This window comes from Delphinus delphis, chromosome 21 (genome assembly GCF_949987515.2).
Source record: "Delphinus delphis chromosome 21, mDelDel1.2, whole genome shotgun sequence".
Classification (NCBI taxonomy): Eukaryota; Metazoa; Chordata; class Mammalia; order Artiodactyla; family Delphinidae; genus Delphinus; species Delphinus delphis.
In genome coordinates, this window is record NC_082703.1 from 21,122,805 (window position 1) to 21,141,883 (window position 19,079).

Genomic DNA, 19,079 nt, shown 5'->3' on the forward strand with positions numbered 1-19,079 from the left:
TGCTCTTGTGTCTTTTCCCTGGGCCCTGCTAGAGGTAGAGGCTTGCCTGACTTCCCTGACATACATCTTTTGGTTTAACATGGAGGTATTGTTTCAAACTTGCTAATGTATGTGAAACACATGGAGTTCCATACATTTTCCAAACAGATTATGAATTGCTTCATCTTGGTAAATTCAAAAACAAACTGTGTTGCAGCATGAAAGTGCCTGTATGTCTAATTTTTTTCCAAATACTAACCCACCTGGATTTAATGAATTTCCACTTTTGCCTTAGTTTTTTATATTAATATTAAAAATATCTTAACGACCCATCCATAAACATCTCAGAGCCTGTGTGTGCATAGTTTTCCATAGAGTGTTACCAGGTGATGGGCACACCTGGGCAGGAGGAAAGCAAGCCCTCTGATGCAACCCCCTTCTTAAGTGAGTTCTAGAAGATGCTGTCACTCCTTTGTGCACATTTTAGAGACTTCCTTCATTTCACCAGGTCAAGAATTTACACCGTTAACAAGGGAGTCTGCTTCATCATTTTTCTCTGCGAATGATGATGAGGATGTGATGATAATGACAATGAAGAGAGAGAATGGTCTAAATGAGCAGCCCCATCACGTCAGTATTTTAAAATCTCACAATACTATTAATTTTTTGTTTTCTAAGAAGTAATGTTTTCATTTCCCTGGAGTGTGTGTGTTTGTGTGTGTATATGTGTGTGTGTGGTGTGTGTGGTGTGTGTGATCCTAACTTCTACTCTTCCAGTACTCTCATATTTCTTTATCTCCCAACCCATACAAACCTACTTTCCAGCTAAAACTAAAGTCATAGGGATTAAAGGGAAAATGCAAGTTAGAAGCCACATTTTACCAAATGCATAGTGATTACAGCATATGTTTTTAATGCTTTGTGGTTTAAAAAGCAATAAAATATAATACCTTGTTTATGCCTGACAGCCATCCTCTGAGTAGGGCACTAGCTTCATTTTTCAGCTGAGGAAACTGAAGCTCGTGAGGATAAGAAGCTTGCTCAGCATTACCTGCAAGGGATTAGGTAGAACAGTATGTAACTTGACAGTACTTACCACTTTTGACCTACAGTTTGTTGTTTTCTTAACATCTTTATTGGAGTATAATTACTTTACAGTGGTGTGTTAGTTTCTGCTTTATAACAAAGTGAATCAGCTATACATGTACATATATCCCCATATCTCCTCCCTCTTGCGTCTCCCTCCCACCCTCCCTATCCCACCCCTCTAGGTGGTCACAAAGCACGGAGCTGATCTCCCTGTGCTATGTGGCTGCTTCCCACTAGCTATCTGTTTTACATTTGGCAGTGTATGTATGTCCATGCCACTCTCTCTCTTCGTCCCAGCTCACCTCTACCCCTCCCCATGTCCTCAAGTCCATTCTCTACATCCGCATCTTTATTCCTGTCCTGCCCCAGGTTCTTCAGACCCTTTTGTTTTTTTGTATTTTTTTTTAGATTCCATATATATGTGTTAGCATACGGTATTTGTTTTTCTCTTTCTGACTTACTTACTTACTTACTCTGTATGACAGACTCTAGTTCCATCCACCTTGCTACAAATAACTCAATTTCATTTCTTTTTACAGCTGAGTAATATTCCATTGTATATATGTGCCACATCTTCTTTCTTTATCCTTTCATCTGTCAATGGACACTTAGGTGGCTTCCATGTCCTGGCTATTGTAAACAGAGCTGCAATGAACATTGTGTTACATGACTCCTTTTTTTTTTTTTTTTTTGGCGGTACGCAGGCCTCTCACTGTTGCAGCTTCTCCTGTTGTGGAGCACAGGCTCCGGACACGCAGGCTCAGCGGCCATGGCTCATGGACCTAGCCACTCCGCGGCATGTGGGATCTTCCCGGACTGTGGCACGAACCCGTGATCCCTGCATCGGCAGACGGACTCTCAACCACTGTGCCACCAGGGAAGCCCTACATGACTCTTTTTGAATGATGGTTTTCTCAGGGTATATGCCCAGTAGTGGGATTGCTGGGTCATATGGTAGTTCTATTTTTAGTTTTTTAAGGAACCTCCATACTGTTCTCCATAGTGGCTGTATCAATTTACATCCCTACCAACAGTGCAAGAGGGTTCCCTTTTCTCCACACCCTCTCCAGCATTTATTAGAGGAAAACATAGGCAGAACACTCTATGACAAATCACAGCAAGATCCTTTTTGACCCATCTCCTAGAGAAATGAAATAAAAACAAAAATAAGCAAATGGGACCTAATGAAACTTCAAAGCTTTTGCACAGCAAAGGAAACTATAAACAACACAAAAAGACAACCCTCAGAATGGGAGAAAATATTTGCAAATGAAGCAACAGACAAAGGATTAACCTCCAAAATTTACAAGCAGCTCATGCAACTCAATATCAAAAAAACAGACAACCCAATCCAAAAATGGGCAGAAGACCTAAATAGACATTCCTCCAAAGAAGATATACAGATTGCCAACAGACACATGAAAGAATGTTCAACATCATTAATCATTAGAGAAATGCAAATCAAAACTACAATGAGGTGTCACCTCACACCAGTCAGAATGGCCATCATCAAAAAATCTACAAACAATAAATGCTGACCTACAGTTTTACTTGGTTCAGACTAATAAGTGAGAGCTAGGACTCCAGTCCAGAGCTCTTCTTCACATACCCTGATGCCTGGATTCTTAGTCTATGTGATTTTTTAATGCTATAATAATGGAAATGGTTAGATCATTTCTGTAAAGCACTTGAAAATAATATTGCTGGCAACTTGTTACCTGCCTCAGTCTTAAGATGAACTTGATTACCTGGTCATAAGTTAAGAAGCTCTACACACTCTCCAGGATAAGCAGGAAGTAAAAAGGAGGTAAAATATCAAAGAAGTGTGTAGGTTTCATAAAAAAGCCCAAAATTATGAGATTATGTATGATGGAAACAAATTTCATGACTTACTGTTTCATAGGAATAACAACTAAACAAACCATGAGATTTAAGCCACTAGAACTCTGAGTAGAATATTTGTAATGTGTAGGAGAGGTAGTTGCTGAGTTTCTAAAAATCGGGTTTATTAATTCCTGTTTTGTGGGTCTTCCAATATCTACTATTTACACCTTTAGTAGTAAACAGTAGTAAAAAAAAAAAGGTTATTTTTACTTAAATTCCTAAGATATTCCATTGCTCTATGATTGTGTTACTATAGTCCTTGTTTATTCATGTACTAACTTGGAAAACGGGTACATACACAAACTGGAAAAAGTATAAAAATTTGTAAATGAGGAGCATAAATATGTTGAGGCACACCAAGTATACTGTTAACACAGCCTGGGTTAGAATGATAATGGTTCAATTTCAGCCCAAGTTATACCACCACCATTTCTGGAAGGCAAGAACTATATCTTATATAGATGTTGCAAGGTAATGGCTTTAAGTAAAACACTACACCATAGTAATAGACTATATTATTTCACAGGAATAAAAAAAGGAGCATCTATAACTCTTTTGAAATAAACTATTTAAATTATTAGCTTTATTAACAATAACTATTAACATTATTAACAATGAATAAAGGAGATAAAACTCAGTGGAATTCTAAGATTAGTTTTACTCAGTGGAATTCTAAAATCTCATTTCACTGATTTTAAACATTGAAAACAAAGTTAGAAACTAGCTAGACTATCCTCACTCCCATTTTGCAAGGGACATGGCTGCCCACTAGAACTCAAATCCAGAGATTTTTTATCAGTTTAAAACTTTATCGCATACTCTGAACTCAGTCCCTACCTCCGGCTTTCCTGCATCATCAACTTCCACCACCATCAAATCTTGTATCAATTAAATAGATAGTAATGATCAAAACTGAGTGTTTACAGCTCACTTGCTCACTTTTTCCCCTCCCTCCTTGGCCTAAAGACAGAAGGACAGAGAATCTTGGGACAAGACTTCTCTATCTCATAATATTTCAGCAAGAGTTCTAGATGAAATACTAGAAATACTACCACTACCCTTATGAATGAATAGTTGGACTTGGGGAAAAAATGAGGAAATTCCTGTAGGATCAGAAATGAAGTTAAAACAACAGTCCTAGGAAGTAAATAAGCAATTAAGCCAACAGTTGACCTTGGTGCATCTACCAGTTTTGGATGACCCTGAACCTTGAACTTTGGTTTGATTTTTATACAGGGTCAGAGATCCCTGCCTAAAACCAGAACCCAGTAAGGATATAGTATCAATGATAGGGTGAACAGGGGATAGATAGAAAGCCACTTTGAGAGGCAGACAAAAATTGATTCATAAGACAAATTGCAAAGAAATATTATAATACAAACTACGTTTTCTAACCATAATTCAATACAGATAGACACTAGCAACAGTAACAAAAAGGATTGAAAATCCCAGGCATTTGGAAATTGAGGACTGTTACAGTTTCATCTGAATGACTGCTCCCACTTCATGAGAATAAAGTTTGCTGAATTCCTCACCTAAAATTCGATTGCATTAATTAGCCTATAAATCTGTTATGAAGTTATTGTGTAGCGTGAGCATAATACTGGATCTCTATGTTCTAATGATTCTTTATGTGAGGACTCATTTGTTTAATATATACAAATATTTTTCACAGCAAAATGTAAATTAGCCAGGAGTCTTGATGTTTTTAGAAAAGAGCAGGAACAGCCATCTAACATTAAATAAATGTGGTTCTTCTATTTCATTCACTCACACACCTTACTCTTCCTGTTATTAAAAGTAATTTTCTCCAAGTTATTCATAGAAGTTTCTCTGATGTTCTCTGTAAATTGTCTTACCACTACTGACCTTCTTGAAAGATTACATTTCATACTCTACTCAACAGACAAGACTCCCATCTTTAAACACTGTAAAGTGAAGTTATTATCTCCTGAAAACAAATCCACCTTTTTTCATTTCAACAGTTATTCGTCACATCGCTATGTGAGGTCATTTATATTCATTCATTCATTTACTACACAAATATTTCATGATACAAACTATGCGTTTTGTATCTCCAGCCATTAAGGACACAGTGATGAAAAGACACATATATTCCTAGCTATTATAGAGCTTACTTTGTAGCAAAGACACATTATACATAATATGCATTAAGTAAATATTTATTTAATTAATTAAACTTGATAAATCTGTTCATAAAATTGACTTCTTGTCAAGGAAAATTATAGTATAGAAAAATGGCACATGCGTTTTATCAAAGTTTGCCAAAAATCTGTATTTACAGAGAACTAACAAATTGCCTTTGTGTAGAAATAACTGACAGCCTTTTGATTTCATAATATGTAATCACAGAATAAAGCTGGAAACGTTTGCATGCTCAGCACAAATGGAGAAAAGTCTTACTTTAAAGAATATACATTACAACAGCCTTTTGAAATATAATCAGCTAACTTTAAAGATGAAGTGCTCAGAGAAACAAATGACCCATTCTATTCAAAAATGTATTGTGCCCTTGTGACAGTTGTTATATGGTCGTGTAAGTCCCCGGAGAAAAAACTATGAGAGTTTTCCTTCACTCCCACCAAGAGAAAATTCAATTCATACATACCGGTTATTCAACCATGACCTATTTGTATAGCATCAAGATATTCAATTCACAAACGTGCCCGCTTGTTGGACCTGTTGGTTGGAGCCAATCTTCTAAAACTTGAAGAGGGGAATCCTCTGGGGGGTTATGCAGTAGGGAGGGAGACAGAATCTAATCCTTCACAGCACGCTGCCTGCCTGCCAAAGCTCTCCAGCAATTCAGGAGCGCAGACGGTGAAACGCAGCCCCGTCTGGGGAGGTTGTCTGATGACAGAACATCCTAGGAGCTGTCGCTTCAGCTCCATCCGTGGCACCCAGTCACTTTATGAGAGATGCAGATGTGCATCAAGAGTTGCATCTAACGTGACTACAGTGCATCCCTCCCACCATGAGGGAGGGAGATGAAAAATGCTTTGCTTTTCCACAGCAATATATGCAAATGATTTATCTTAATTATTTTTAGATTGCAATATGTTGCCTCATATGTCAAATGTACATTAAAGAGGAATTAGCTTAAACGTCAGCATTATATGATTCACTACTTAGCATTGCAGACACAGAAGCAAAAATAATGAATCCAAGTGTCAGTGTACACCAATCTGAAAAGTTTCAATAGCAATATACTTTTCTTTCTCCTGTGAATTTGAAATAAGACTTTCTGTCTTAAGCCCTACTCAGGAGGCAGTACTTACAAAATCAAAAAACAAAAGACAGTCACAGGAGTTAATAAACTAAGGCCCATAAGCCAAATCTGGCCTGCCACATGCTTTTGTATATAAAGTTTTATTGGACACAGCCATGTCCATTCATTTACATATTGCAGATGCTCTCAGGCTATAATGGTAGAGTTGAATAGTTGCAGCAGAAACCATACAGCCCGCAAAACCTAAAATATTTACCATCTGGCCCTTGACAGAAAAAGTTTCCCAACTCCATGTTTATGAAGTGTGCATCACTCTATAAGGTGTGTCCTTTGCACAGATGCCCAAGTACTGCACAGAGAGAGGACTATGGAGATGTGCGTGGAGCCCCCTTGAGTATTCAGCAGAGTATTGATCAGTGACCAAACCACCCAAGATAAGGGTAAAAATCATTAAAAGGATTAGAAGGAGCAGTGCCAGGCCACCACACAGAGGCAGAAATAGTTCCTTTTCCTATCAGCCAGCCTGGAAAACATCATAATCCCAAAGCATTGGTTAGAATACTCAAAAGGGTGTTGCCTTAACAGGAGAAGAATTTTTTTTAATACACTGAATGAAATTAACAACATACTATCCATTGCAGAAGAAAAGATTACTGAAGAAAAAGAAGCAAAAATTATTGAAAAATAAAACCCAAGAAGAAAAAATAATTAAGTGAAAAATCACCAGTGAACTGTGGTACAAAATCAAAAAGCCTAATATACATTTCACTGGAGTCCTTAAAAAATAGGAAAGGAAGGGCTTCCCTGGTGGCGCAGTGGTTGGGAGTCCGCCTGCCGATGCAGGGGACACGGGTTCGTGCCCCGGTCTGGGAGGATCCCACATGCCGTGGAGCGGCTAGGCCCGTGAGCCATGGCCGCTGAGCTTGCGCGTCCGAAGCCTGTGCTCCACAACAGAAGAGGCCACAGCAGTGAGAGGCCCGCGTACTGCAAAAAAAAAAAAAAAAAGAAAGAAAGGAAGAAATCAAAAATATTTGACGAAACAATGGCCAAATATTTCCAAATTTGATTAAAACTATAAAACCACGGATTCAAGAAGTTCAACAAACATCAAGCTGAAGAAACACAAACTAAACCAACGTCATCTATTTTCACTATTTCTATTCAACATTGAACTAGGAGTTCTACCCAGTGCAATAATACAAGAAACAGAAATAAAATGCATCCAGATTGGAAAGGAAGAAGCAAAACTGTCCACATTCACAACTGACAAAATTATCTATGTAGAAAATTAAAAAGAATCTACAAAAAAGCTACCAGAGCTAATAAATGATTTTAGCAAGGTTGCAGGATACAAGATCAATATAGAAAAATCAACTTTATTTCTGTACACTAGTGATGGACAATTGGAAACTGAAGTTTAACAAGCAATGCTATTAATAATAGCATCAAAAAGATGAAATACATAGGGACAAATACCTATACTACAAAAAACTAGAAAACACTGCTGAAAGAAATTAAAGAAAACCTAAGTAATAAGACAAATGTACTATTTTATGGGTTATAAAAGACTCAATATTGTTAAGATTTGAAGTATCCCCAAATAAAGCTATAGATTTAATATAATCTGAAAAAAAATCCCAGTAGGCATTTTTGTAGACACTTACAAACTGATGCAAAACTTTATATAGAATTCAGAAGACCTAGAATAATGAAAACAACTTTGAAAAAAAAAGAAAATTGGAGGGTTTACATTACCTTAATATCAAGACTTATTAGAAACGATAGTTACCAAGATACTGTGTTACTGGCATCAAGATAGATAAAGAGACCAATGGAACAGAATAGAACACATAGTTTCCCCCACTGCCAACATCACCCACTGTCTAGTAGCTGTGTGGTAGCAATTTGATTTTGAACTCAAAAGGTAAGGATAATACTCTCTCAAAACACTTTGCCTCACCAACAAGTCTCTCTTAATAAACAATTAATAAATAATATTAATTTACTACACATCCTGAAATATTCTAGCCTCTCAACTGATAGAAGACAATTTCAAATTTCAATATTTATAACTCAAGCATACTTCTTGGAAATTTATCATGACATAAAATCTTACATTTAGCAGTATATTAGAAATAAATTCTAAAATTGCTTAAAAAATTATAGCTATTTAGAAAGGGATGGCTTTCTTATGAGGCAACAAGTTAATTTTCTTTCCTTATAAGATAATAACTAGTAAAACACAACTGGATATCCATGTGCAAAAGAATGAGTTGGACCCCTACCTCATACCATATATATAAATTAACTCAAAATGGACCTAACCTAAATATGAGTTAAAACTGTAAGATCCTTCATAGAAAACTTAGATGTAACTATACATGAATTTAGACTTGGCAATGGATTCTTAGATATGACACAATCTCAAGTCTACTTCGTAGAAATATTTATCACAATCTAAACGTCCTACATGTAACAAGGTGCTAGAAAGAAATTTGCTGATATTTATAGCTATTTGGTAAAGAAACAGCTCTCTTATGAAGCAAAAGAGTTTTTTTTTTCTTTCCCAAAACATACTTTTCCTGTAAAAAATTAGTAAAACAATTCAGAACTTTGTACTATATTCCATGACCTTTGAGTCGCTGAAGGTTTCAAACTAGAAGATTCACACCTCCCTCTTCTCGCAATCTGCCACATCAGTTGTAGAAAAACAAACTGTTGAAATGTTGAGTCAAGCAAGTAGTTGTTTCCAAATTATAGGAAGTTTGCAAACCACCCCATGTGTTTGCAAACTGTGTTTGCAGTTTATTCAAACTGAAATTAAATGAAATTTTCTAAAACTCAAGTAGCCTTGCCATATTGTCTGTCCTTATGGATCTCCAAACTTTTCGTTAGTTGAGAATTTTACAAAGGAACAAAAATTGTTTTGTTTGTCTATTTCACAAGGAAAAAGAAAAAAGAGAGAGAATGAAAACAAAATCTTTAATTACCACTTTTTAGAGTTCTTAAGTAGATACAAAATCTTTTTAAAGACAGCTTCTTTCCCATCCAATTCTATGGTTACAATCTCTGTCCAGACCCAGCAATATTTTACTTACATTATCACAACCTCCTGGAATACAAGGCCTCTGACTGCTTTGGATAGAGAACTAAACCCTAGAAAACATTCCATGAGGATGTCTTATCAACTCACAGATTAAATCAAAGATGTCTAACAGAATCCTCAATCTCTTTCACATTTAGTTTCTTCCAAAACTCTTTTAATCCTAAACAACCTTGCTGGACAGGGCTATCTCTGGCAATTGGTCTACTGTTATAGTCTCAGTAGCACCGAAAATACTGCATTGCTCATAATAAATACTGGATACATTTATATTAAATAAACATGTGAGTGCACAAACAAGTTAATATATTTTGTGATACATGTAGATAGAGATAAACACAGAGCTGGAAGAGTATAGATATAGTTCTGGAAAATGATGGATTCAGATGTAAACATGAATACAGCTACCACTACAGATGCTAAATGTACAGATGTTACAGATACAGATCACAATTTATATTTGTTCCTTACACTGGAAGGAAATTTTGAGATCTCAAAGTCAACTTTCCATAGAAAGTAGGAATTTCTTCTTCATATCCCTAACTTTGGCTTGAACACATCCAATGACAGAGCGTGTATATATCAAAATGACTGTTCCTTTGTGGGACAACTGAAATTTATAGAAAGTTAATCATTTATAGTTAGGTTAAAAGCTGCTTCATATTTTCTATCTATTAGCCTTAGATCAATCATCTGAAGCTAAAATGTCTGTTCTTTTATAGGTGGAGGAAGGAAAAGGCAGTCTAGGAGAAAGAAAAGTATGAAAAAAGAGCGTGTTGTGCAGTGAAATAACCACTGGGTAAACTAATGATTAATAGGTTATGCACTAATTTGAGAAGGTGCTTTCTGAGAATAATGACAAGAAGGATATGTTTCATTAAGCTGGATGTGCCACTTTCTGGGCTCAGGATCTCACCTATAAAATAAAATGATTTAGCTCGTCAAGGGTTATGAGCTCAAACGCTATCAAGAGAGGAAACATCAATGAACAATACATAATAGGAAGATTCGGGGACTGTGTTGAACTTCAAAATACTGCCCCTCTAATGACATTCATATTCAGTTTAAAAATCATCCTACTGAGAGCCCAAGTAGATACATCTACACCATCTGGCTCTCAGCCTGCTAGTTTTCTCCCTTGAACTGGAGGACTCTTCAACCCAGTTATCAAGTTCCTTCCACTTATAACCTCTACAGTTTTACAGTTAACTGACCCCTCACAATACTGGTCTTCTCTGAGCATCCTACTGTTTGCCGTTTACCTGCACTTGTGCTGGCTTTCGGAGGCATGGTGAAATTTGTATCTTATCTGCTCTTTTTTGCTTTTGTGCATTCACCACTCTGACTCACTTCTAAGGGCATGTTATTCCCACCTTCTAGAAGTTCATTCCCCCTATCATATAAAAAACATTCCTGCTTCTCCAAGAATATCTGTGTTTTGACAAGGAGTCCTAGGAAGACTCCACTTAACACAAAGGTATAAAGTCAGAATCATGATAATCCAGGCAAGACCCATAACAGCGGGATGAATGTTTGGGGGGAAGGGTTTCAGTGTCCTGTAAACCCCACTGAGTATGTGGTTTTCCAGGTTTTTAAAATTGATACCAAATTAAAAAATGAGACATAAAATTGTCCTGCTGGTCTCAAGCCTTTGATTAAGATGTAAGTATCTGCCAAAGTATCTGTGACTAATTTTGTACTTATTAGTTAAAAACAGTTGTGGAGTATTATAATAACTCTGGACTTTAGGGAATTAAAAGAGACAAGGCCCTTCTCTGCCCCTTGGCAGACTGACCTTTTGCCAAAGACTTTATTTATTGGACACTAGTTATCTAATCCACAAAATAGATTGACGCACATCTTGCTTAATTCATAGACTTGCTGTGAGAATACAAATTGAGGTACCATATTTCCTTTGTAAAATATAGAGAATTATTTAATGCAACATGTAATTAAAATTAATTTACTTGACCTCTGCTTCTGAGATGTAGTAGGTTGGAGAGGCCAATGCTTCTACTGCAAAAGTAGAAAAAGAGAGATGTATTGTTTTTAATGCTCATAACAATATCAGAGAGCTGTGAAAACAACAAAGAGTAAATCAACTAAAATTCCAGGAAGACCGAAATATCATAAAAGTATCTTGTGATAGTCTGGTATTTGCTGTTCTAAGTTCAGGCTAAGTATAGGATAGGATCGGTCCCAATTAGAGATCATTATCATGGAAAATAGAAACCAGAAAAGCATTTAGTAGCTGGACAATGCTAGATGACAAATTGGAAACTTGAGGAGACACAGATACACTGAAGTTTTACCTCCCGGGACATTTGTTGAGCTCTGAGGCTATGCAGACTGCTGTGGAGCTAGGCGTAAACACTGAAGAGGCAGATGAGATTTCCTGCAGTTTCTTAGAGCTTAGGGAGCACACATGCCAGGGGAGAGAACTGTCTACAGCACATGATCAGTCTTTCCCTTAAGACTTTTGCAATTTCTTGAAGTTGCCTGGGAAAGGTGGCTTGGGAACTGGGCTGGGAACTTTGAAAGCACAGAGCTGGGTCTCTTGCAGTCTTTTAGAACTGACTGAGGAGAGAAATAATTGACAGGCTTTCAATCAAAATATAGGACCATATTTGAAGAACAAGAGCAAGCAAGACATCAACTGAATTTTACTAACACTGTAACCCACCCAGCCCCAGCCCAGTTCAACCTCTGACTGATTAAAGTGATGCTCCCCTTACTCTACATCTATCTGCCTGCAATTTAGTGGAAGACAAAGCCATCTGAGCTCCTCTGGTTCTTTTAATTATAATGTACAGCATAAAATTTAAAATTACTGGATATATAAGAGCCAAGAACATATGACCAATTATCAACAGGAAAAAATAAAACAATAGATGCAGACTCACAGATTATTTCAATATTAGAGTTGGCAAATACTTTTAAATAACTGTGATAAACTTGTTTTTTAAGGTAGCGATGTACACGGTAGAAATGTGTAGACATATTGACTGAAAAGCAGGCACGTTGATGTTTACAGCAGCATTGTTCATAATCATTAAAACTGGGAACCACCCAAGAAATAGTAGAATGGATAAATAAATCGTGGCATCCTCACATAATAGAACACATACAGCAATGAAAGTGAACAATCTAAAACTCCCCATAATAATATAGATGAATCAATGTCAAGCAAAAGAAGTCCAACCCAGAAGAATCCATTCTCTATGACTTGATTTATATAAAGTTAAAAACTGAAAATTAATCTATAATTGAGAAATAAGGAGATAGTGGCTTCCTTAGCTCCTCAGATGCTGGTAATGTTATATTTCTTGACGTAGGGACTGGATACTACAGTGAAAACTCTGAAAATGCGTCAAGCTGCATGTACTCAGAATATGTGCACTTTTCTCTATGCACGATAGTAAAGAATTTTTTAAGACTGAAAAATACATAAGTCAATTTACTTATTACGTTCTACAAAAGTTCCCAAACTGAATATGTAGACACAGCCTAATTACCCGGAGAATTTACTTAAAGCCTAACTATGCTATGTAAAACAAATGCATCAGAAACAACACCAAAGGCAATATTAGAGGTCTTTATCTGCCCAAACCAGCCATTTCTCCAAACCACATTGCCATGGCTTCCTCTTACTTCTTTATTATTTGATTAAAAAAAAAAAAACTCTCAATTCTTCCTTTCCCCAAAATGTTTTCTTGTGCCAGGGCATTGAGTGTGTAGAGTAAGACACTCCTCTAAAACGCTTACAGTTTTAAAGGATACACCAGCCCACGGCCAACTGTGTTGCAGAAGATTTAGAAGGTAAATGGCAACACAGAGCTGAATTTTTCTCCCAAGTATTTTAACTTAGTCATTTAGCCTGGCACAGTAATCCTCAACTAAAAGCCTCTGACTGAACATCATCCATTCACAACATCATGAAAGGCTTCTGTTATCCCACTTGTTGTCGGCTTGATCTGGATCTGCAAGAACTTGTTGCCAGTATGTCAGAAATTCCTTGTATCAGGGACATATAACCCTTTACGGGTTCAAAACTTACTTATTCCCTTGTATATAACAATGTAGTTAAACCTGCAGTGCTTGCAAACTGCAGCAATTGAAATCAATTTTATTAGATAGATAATCCACGAAAAAGATATAAACAAAAAATCATATGGGAGTGACAGCTGTCCTATAGATATTACCGTGCACTTGTTTTTCCGGAAAACGCTTTATACATTTCAGAAAGCTGGACTGCATCTTTTTTTTTCTTTGTGGTACGCGGGCCTCTCACTGTTGTGGCCTCTCCCGTTGCGGAGCACAGGCTCCGGACGCGCAGGCTCAGCGGCCATGGCTCACGGGCCCAGCCGCTCCGCGGCATGTGGGATCTTCCCAGACCTGGGCACGAACCTGTATCCCCTGCATCGGCAGGCGGACTCTCAACCACTGCGCCACCAGGGAAGCCCTGGACTGTATCTTTAATTGAAAATGTGTCTGTGCTTCCACAAAAACAGATACCTAAGAATCTCCTCAGACTTAATGAGTATATGAGCCATTTTTCATTACACTGCTCTAAAAACCATATTTTTTAAGCTGGTAACACTCTAGGGTAGAACAAAATGTAAATAAATGGAGAGTTGACTAGACTGCATCTAGTATTGTGGAATCTGTATTCTATTAGCAGAGTCACTACCAGGATTTTTGTAATTAAAACTCTATTGACCCATCCCTTTTTCTTCCAAAACTGAGAAAGATTATTTACTAGGTCATAAATTTAAAGGTCATCAGATCTAAGACTGTGCAAATGAGCAGAGAAGAGCCAGAAATTCCCTCAAAACAAGCATTTCTGTGATGAGATCAGAAGCACGCAAGCAAGAACAAGTACTGAGGACATGTTCCATGTTTACAGTTTCATCATTAAATAAAAATACTTTCTTTCCATCCAAATTCAAGTTTGTGTTGAAGACCATCTCTGTAAATATGTAAATATAATTTACAAACACACCATAGCGCATCACTGTGTAATCTGTGGTGCTTCTTTTTTCCTCCCTGTCGTTTAGGAACTGAATGTCAAAATCATAGTGTTTCACTGTAGCTACTACAGGGACAAATCTGTGGAAAATACATTCCTTAATCTGTCTCTTATTAGCAGGGTCATTAGCAGATTTTATAAATAGCAGTTGTAGGCTTGTTTACCAATTCCTTTTTTTCCTCTGTATATATAAAGATCATTTATCTGTGTCCTCAGTATTAAAGTTTTCAAATGTCAAGCCTAAAAGTCAAGCCTCATTTGAAAAGAAAAGACATATTGTAAAATCTTTCCTTATGTTTCAAAAGTTTAATTTTCCTTTGAGCCGGAAAAAAATTCCTATGGACTCTAGAGCAATCTTCAACACTTGACACTTCATAGAACTGGGGAAAATGCAAATGGCAAGGGTTAGATCATTTGTTGACTATTTGTGAGTAATCTTTTTAACATTTGAAAAACACGTTGGACCACCTTCCAGGAAATGTCCTTTGGAAACAAGTCTAAGCTTAAAGATATATTTTTTGCTACCAGCAAAGAAAACTTACTTCACCCTAACAGGGAAAGAAAGTTCCATATAGATCTCTAGGTTTCAGTTCACCTCAACTGATCACAACTGAAAATGTACTTTCCTTTATGTACACCATTGAGTTTGCATCGGGCTCTTCTATAAATTTTAAAATACAAAGAAAGTTATCTTGATTTATGTTCTGCCTGATTCATCCAGTGACAATAATTAATCAGAAAATTTAAGACAAATTTTTTGAAATATCAGACTGAAATAAATTGTCTTTTCTCTTTGGAACACATTCATTTGGGCTTATAAATCATATTTAACGTAGTATTTTAAAATCCTTAAGACTGCAGGACTATCTTTGCAAGGAATGATTATACAACTTAATAATCTGTTATAACAAAAGTTAATAGTAAGCAAATATAAGATATATTGAACATATTTATTTTTAATTTCAGACAATGGAACAATTTATACTGCTTCTTTAAAGTGAGTTGCCAACTTTAAATGAATGGTGAGCTTTTTCACTGTTATTGTTGTGGTTTGAAGTAACAGGAATACAAAGTTCATGTTTAATGTTACAGTTAATGATTGATTTCTTACCCTGACATGAAATCTTTTTTTCTCTCTCTGTCTTTTCTCTGGTGTTCAATTTTTCTTTGGTTTTCAACTTTGAAGTGTTTGCTTTACAAAACTAAGTAAAAATGCACAAGGCATCCTTCAAGTATTGACCCTCCTTCTGGCAGATTTCTTTTGTTCTACACAGGACAATCTATTCTTATCCTTCATTAATTCTAATAAACTCAGACAGGTGGCTGGCCTTTTCAAAGGACTTGCTTTAAAAATATAACAAAACTTGTGTCAACACATATCAAATGAAGCAAAGAATGAAGCTACCTTTTGTTGAACTCAATTAGTGTGGGCAGCCAACCTTCATTATGCAGAAAAAGAAAATAAAACATATTTTCTTCAGTGGACGGTAAGATTTGACTTGAGTTAACTTAGGGGTCAGCAAACTATGACTCACAGGCCAAATAAGGCCAACTGCTTGTTTTTATAAATAAAGTTTTATTGGAACACAGGCATGTTCATTCATTTACATATTGCCCAAGTCTGCTTTCCTTATACAATGGCATAGTTGAGTAGTTGTGACAGAGACCAAATGGTTTGCAAAGCCTAAAATATTTACTATTTGGACTTTTACAGAAAAAGTTTGCTAACTCCCGATCCAAGTATCTCGATTTTTTTTTTTTTTTACTTCATTTTTACTTCCATAGGAGTAGCTAAAAACATGGGATAACAACCTTTTGGACAGCCCAAAATAGCATGGTTTCTGTTGAATTTCTGTGACTATTTTAAGATACAGAAGCAAAGCATTTCAATCAGGACTTATTTTAATATGCAGAAATATCTATTGGACTCCAGTTTTGCTATAGCCTCAGAGAGCATATGAAAACATTCTCCCTGTAAATTGCATCTTACTCAGTTAAAGGCATTTGTTGGTTTGATAGTGTGGGTTTTCTTTATAATTGCTGCAGGGATTTGAATTGAGGTGAATTAAAATTTAAAATTCTGATCATTTTGCAAACTTGTCACTATGCATGCTATATTCAAGTTAACAGATTTAGTTATGCCAATGATTGCAAAAAGATACATTATTGCTGTATTATAATGCATAAACAGGTTTTATGTTCTTCTGCATAATATTAGAAACTCAAATTTATGGAGTCACAGACCTGTGATCATCATCCAGTTTTTAAATAAGGAAGCAATTGGTGATTTATATCACACGTAAAACGTTTCCTTGTCAAATGCTTACTGATCCATGGCATATAATTTAGATAAACAATGCAAACTTTTGATGGTGTCATTAGGAATTATTTGCATTCAGGGTTTTTTTTTTAAAGTGTTTTTTGTTGTTGCTAATCTCAGGTGGCATACTCTCTCAACAAATTCTAGTTGCTCAGAAAATCCATTTCAATAACTTTTATGTCAGAACTTTTGAAATTAAAATATGTGTATGAAAATCTAGGCATTGTGCAGCAACAGCTGTTACATCATAATAAGACAACACACCAGAAGTTATGACTCCCCTAATGAAAAACACAACTTCATCTATGAAGAAGTCTTGCCAAAAAAAAAAAAAATTTAACCTGGATCTGATCTAGCCTCTAGATCCAATTACCAATTTACTGGAAATGCAAAGAGTAAAGGAACGTATTAAATCACACTATGGGGCTGCAACTCCCAAAATCTAGATTGCGGGAAACTCTGTAGGCTAACCAAATAAATTTCAAGGAGAAATAGTGAGGTGACGTGGAAACTACAGACTAATAAGGCCGATCATATTAGGCAATTGCAATGTATTTAACTTATTTGGGTCCAGGCTCAAACAAACAATTAAAAATCTATTTTTGACATTGAAGAAATAATTACAAATTTGAGCCTTGGCTAGATATATAATGAAAGAATTATTGTTAATTTGTAAGTGCTATAGCAGTATGGTGGTTATGGGTTTTTTTCCAAATAATCCTCATTTTTAGAGACACATGCTGAAATTTGGAGGATGAAATAGATACGATGTTTAGGATTTGCTTCAAAATGATAATAAATAATAAAAAATTTTTTTTAAATAAAGAGAGGTCTTCCCTGGTGGCGCAGTGGTTAAGAAGCCACCTGCCGATGCAGGGGACACGGGTTCAAGCCCTGGTCTGGGAAGAGCCCACATGCCATGGAGTAACTAAGCCCGTGAGCCACAACTACTGAGCCTGAGCTCTAGGGCCTGCGAGCCACGACTACTGAAGCCCGCGTGCCTAGAACCCGTGCTCCACAACAAGAGAAGGCACTGCAATGAGAAGCCCACGCACTGCAACGAACAGTAGCCCCCGCTCGCTGCACCTAGAGAAAGCCCGCATGCAGCAATGAAGACCCAACACAGCCAAAAATAAATAAAATAAATAAATTAAAAAATAAATAAATAAGAGAAATATTAATTAAAAATTTTTAATTTAAAAATAATAAGAAAAAGGGTAAATGAAACAAAATTGTGATGAGATAATAAATGTTGATACTGGATGATGGGTACATTGGGGTTTATTATGTGTCTACTTTTGTATATATTTAAAATTCCCACACTAAAAAGTTAAAAATATATGTAGGATACAATATAAAATAAGATGCCTCTTTATGACTAATTTTACTAATTTTGGTGATAAATAAAAGTAAAAGATACAAGTAACTTATTTAGGTATAGGATTAATTCTGGTACCAGCTTACACAAAATATGATTCACGTCTGATTAGGGGTAAAAAATAGATGTTTTTTAAAAAACAAACCTGAATAGCTTTGTTTAATGAAGTTTGAGAAGTATAGGATTTGTGTTTACCTGTTTGTTCAGTATGATTTATGTTTTGTTCTTAAAACTCAAAATCCTTCACACTATGCTACATAAATCTGATTCAGATAACACTTATTCCGGGTCTACCATATGTTTAGGCAGTTTAGCTTAAGTTCAGTGGCACCGAGTTCCGTGTCTTCCTTCTCCGTTTCTTTCAGAAGAGAAGGATTTCTCCGCTAGAGACTGATTCAGGAAACACCCTCAGAGAACACTCGTGTAGTTCTATGCTTAAACACTTCCGTTTATTCTCAAACCTACCAAACTTGTATCCCCACTCCTCTTTCAGGCTGCTCGTTAAATCTCACCTCCTATGTGAAGCTCACTGCCCTCTCCCCCAGGAAATGTTTCGGGGAATGCTACCGCATACACCTGCAGGCTGAGCTAAATCGGTAAGGCACACACACACACACTCATTATAAGAAATATGTTGGCGTCGATAATTCAGTTCAGATCTAATAAAGTCAACTAGACTGAAGAGATAGGCTTTTTAATTCTTTCAGACCATTTGTATTATGACAGATTTGACACATATGAGAGTGAACACAAGTCTTTTTCCCATGTTCTAAAACCTAATTAGCAAGGATAGAGTTCTAGTGTCTTTCTTCTTCAAATTTTGTTTTCCCCCTGCAAGCATAACTTTTGGACTTTTCTACTAATCTTCTTGGCCATAACTTTTATGGTTTAAGTTTTAAATGTTTTTCTAGAAAATAAAACCACATGAGTTAATAAACAAAAATCTGAAATTTCTGTGTCAGAGCAATAAGCAGCTGGGTAGCCATCTGCTGCTCTCCATCACCTCTGACACCAGCGGAGTCTCAGCCCTTATTATCTCTTGCCTAG

At 36.3% G+C, this 19,079-nt stretch overlaps 1 long non-coding RNA gene across 1 annotated transcript in view; it reads right to left on the reverse strand.

The window, feature by feature from the left end:
* LOC138413934 (uncharacterized) overlaps window positions 1-19,079 on the reverse strand; it is a 112,090-nt gene that overhangs the window by 32,304 nt on the left and 60,707 nt on the right. The window contains exon 3 of the long non-coding RNA XR_011246332.1: window positions 930-1,030. This is a non-coding gene — a long non-coding RNA (uncharacterized lncRNA). The remainder of the gene's footprint in view (window positions 1-929; window positions 1,031-19,079) is intronic.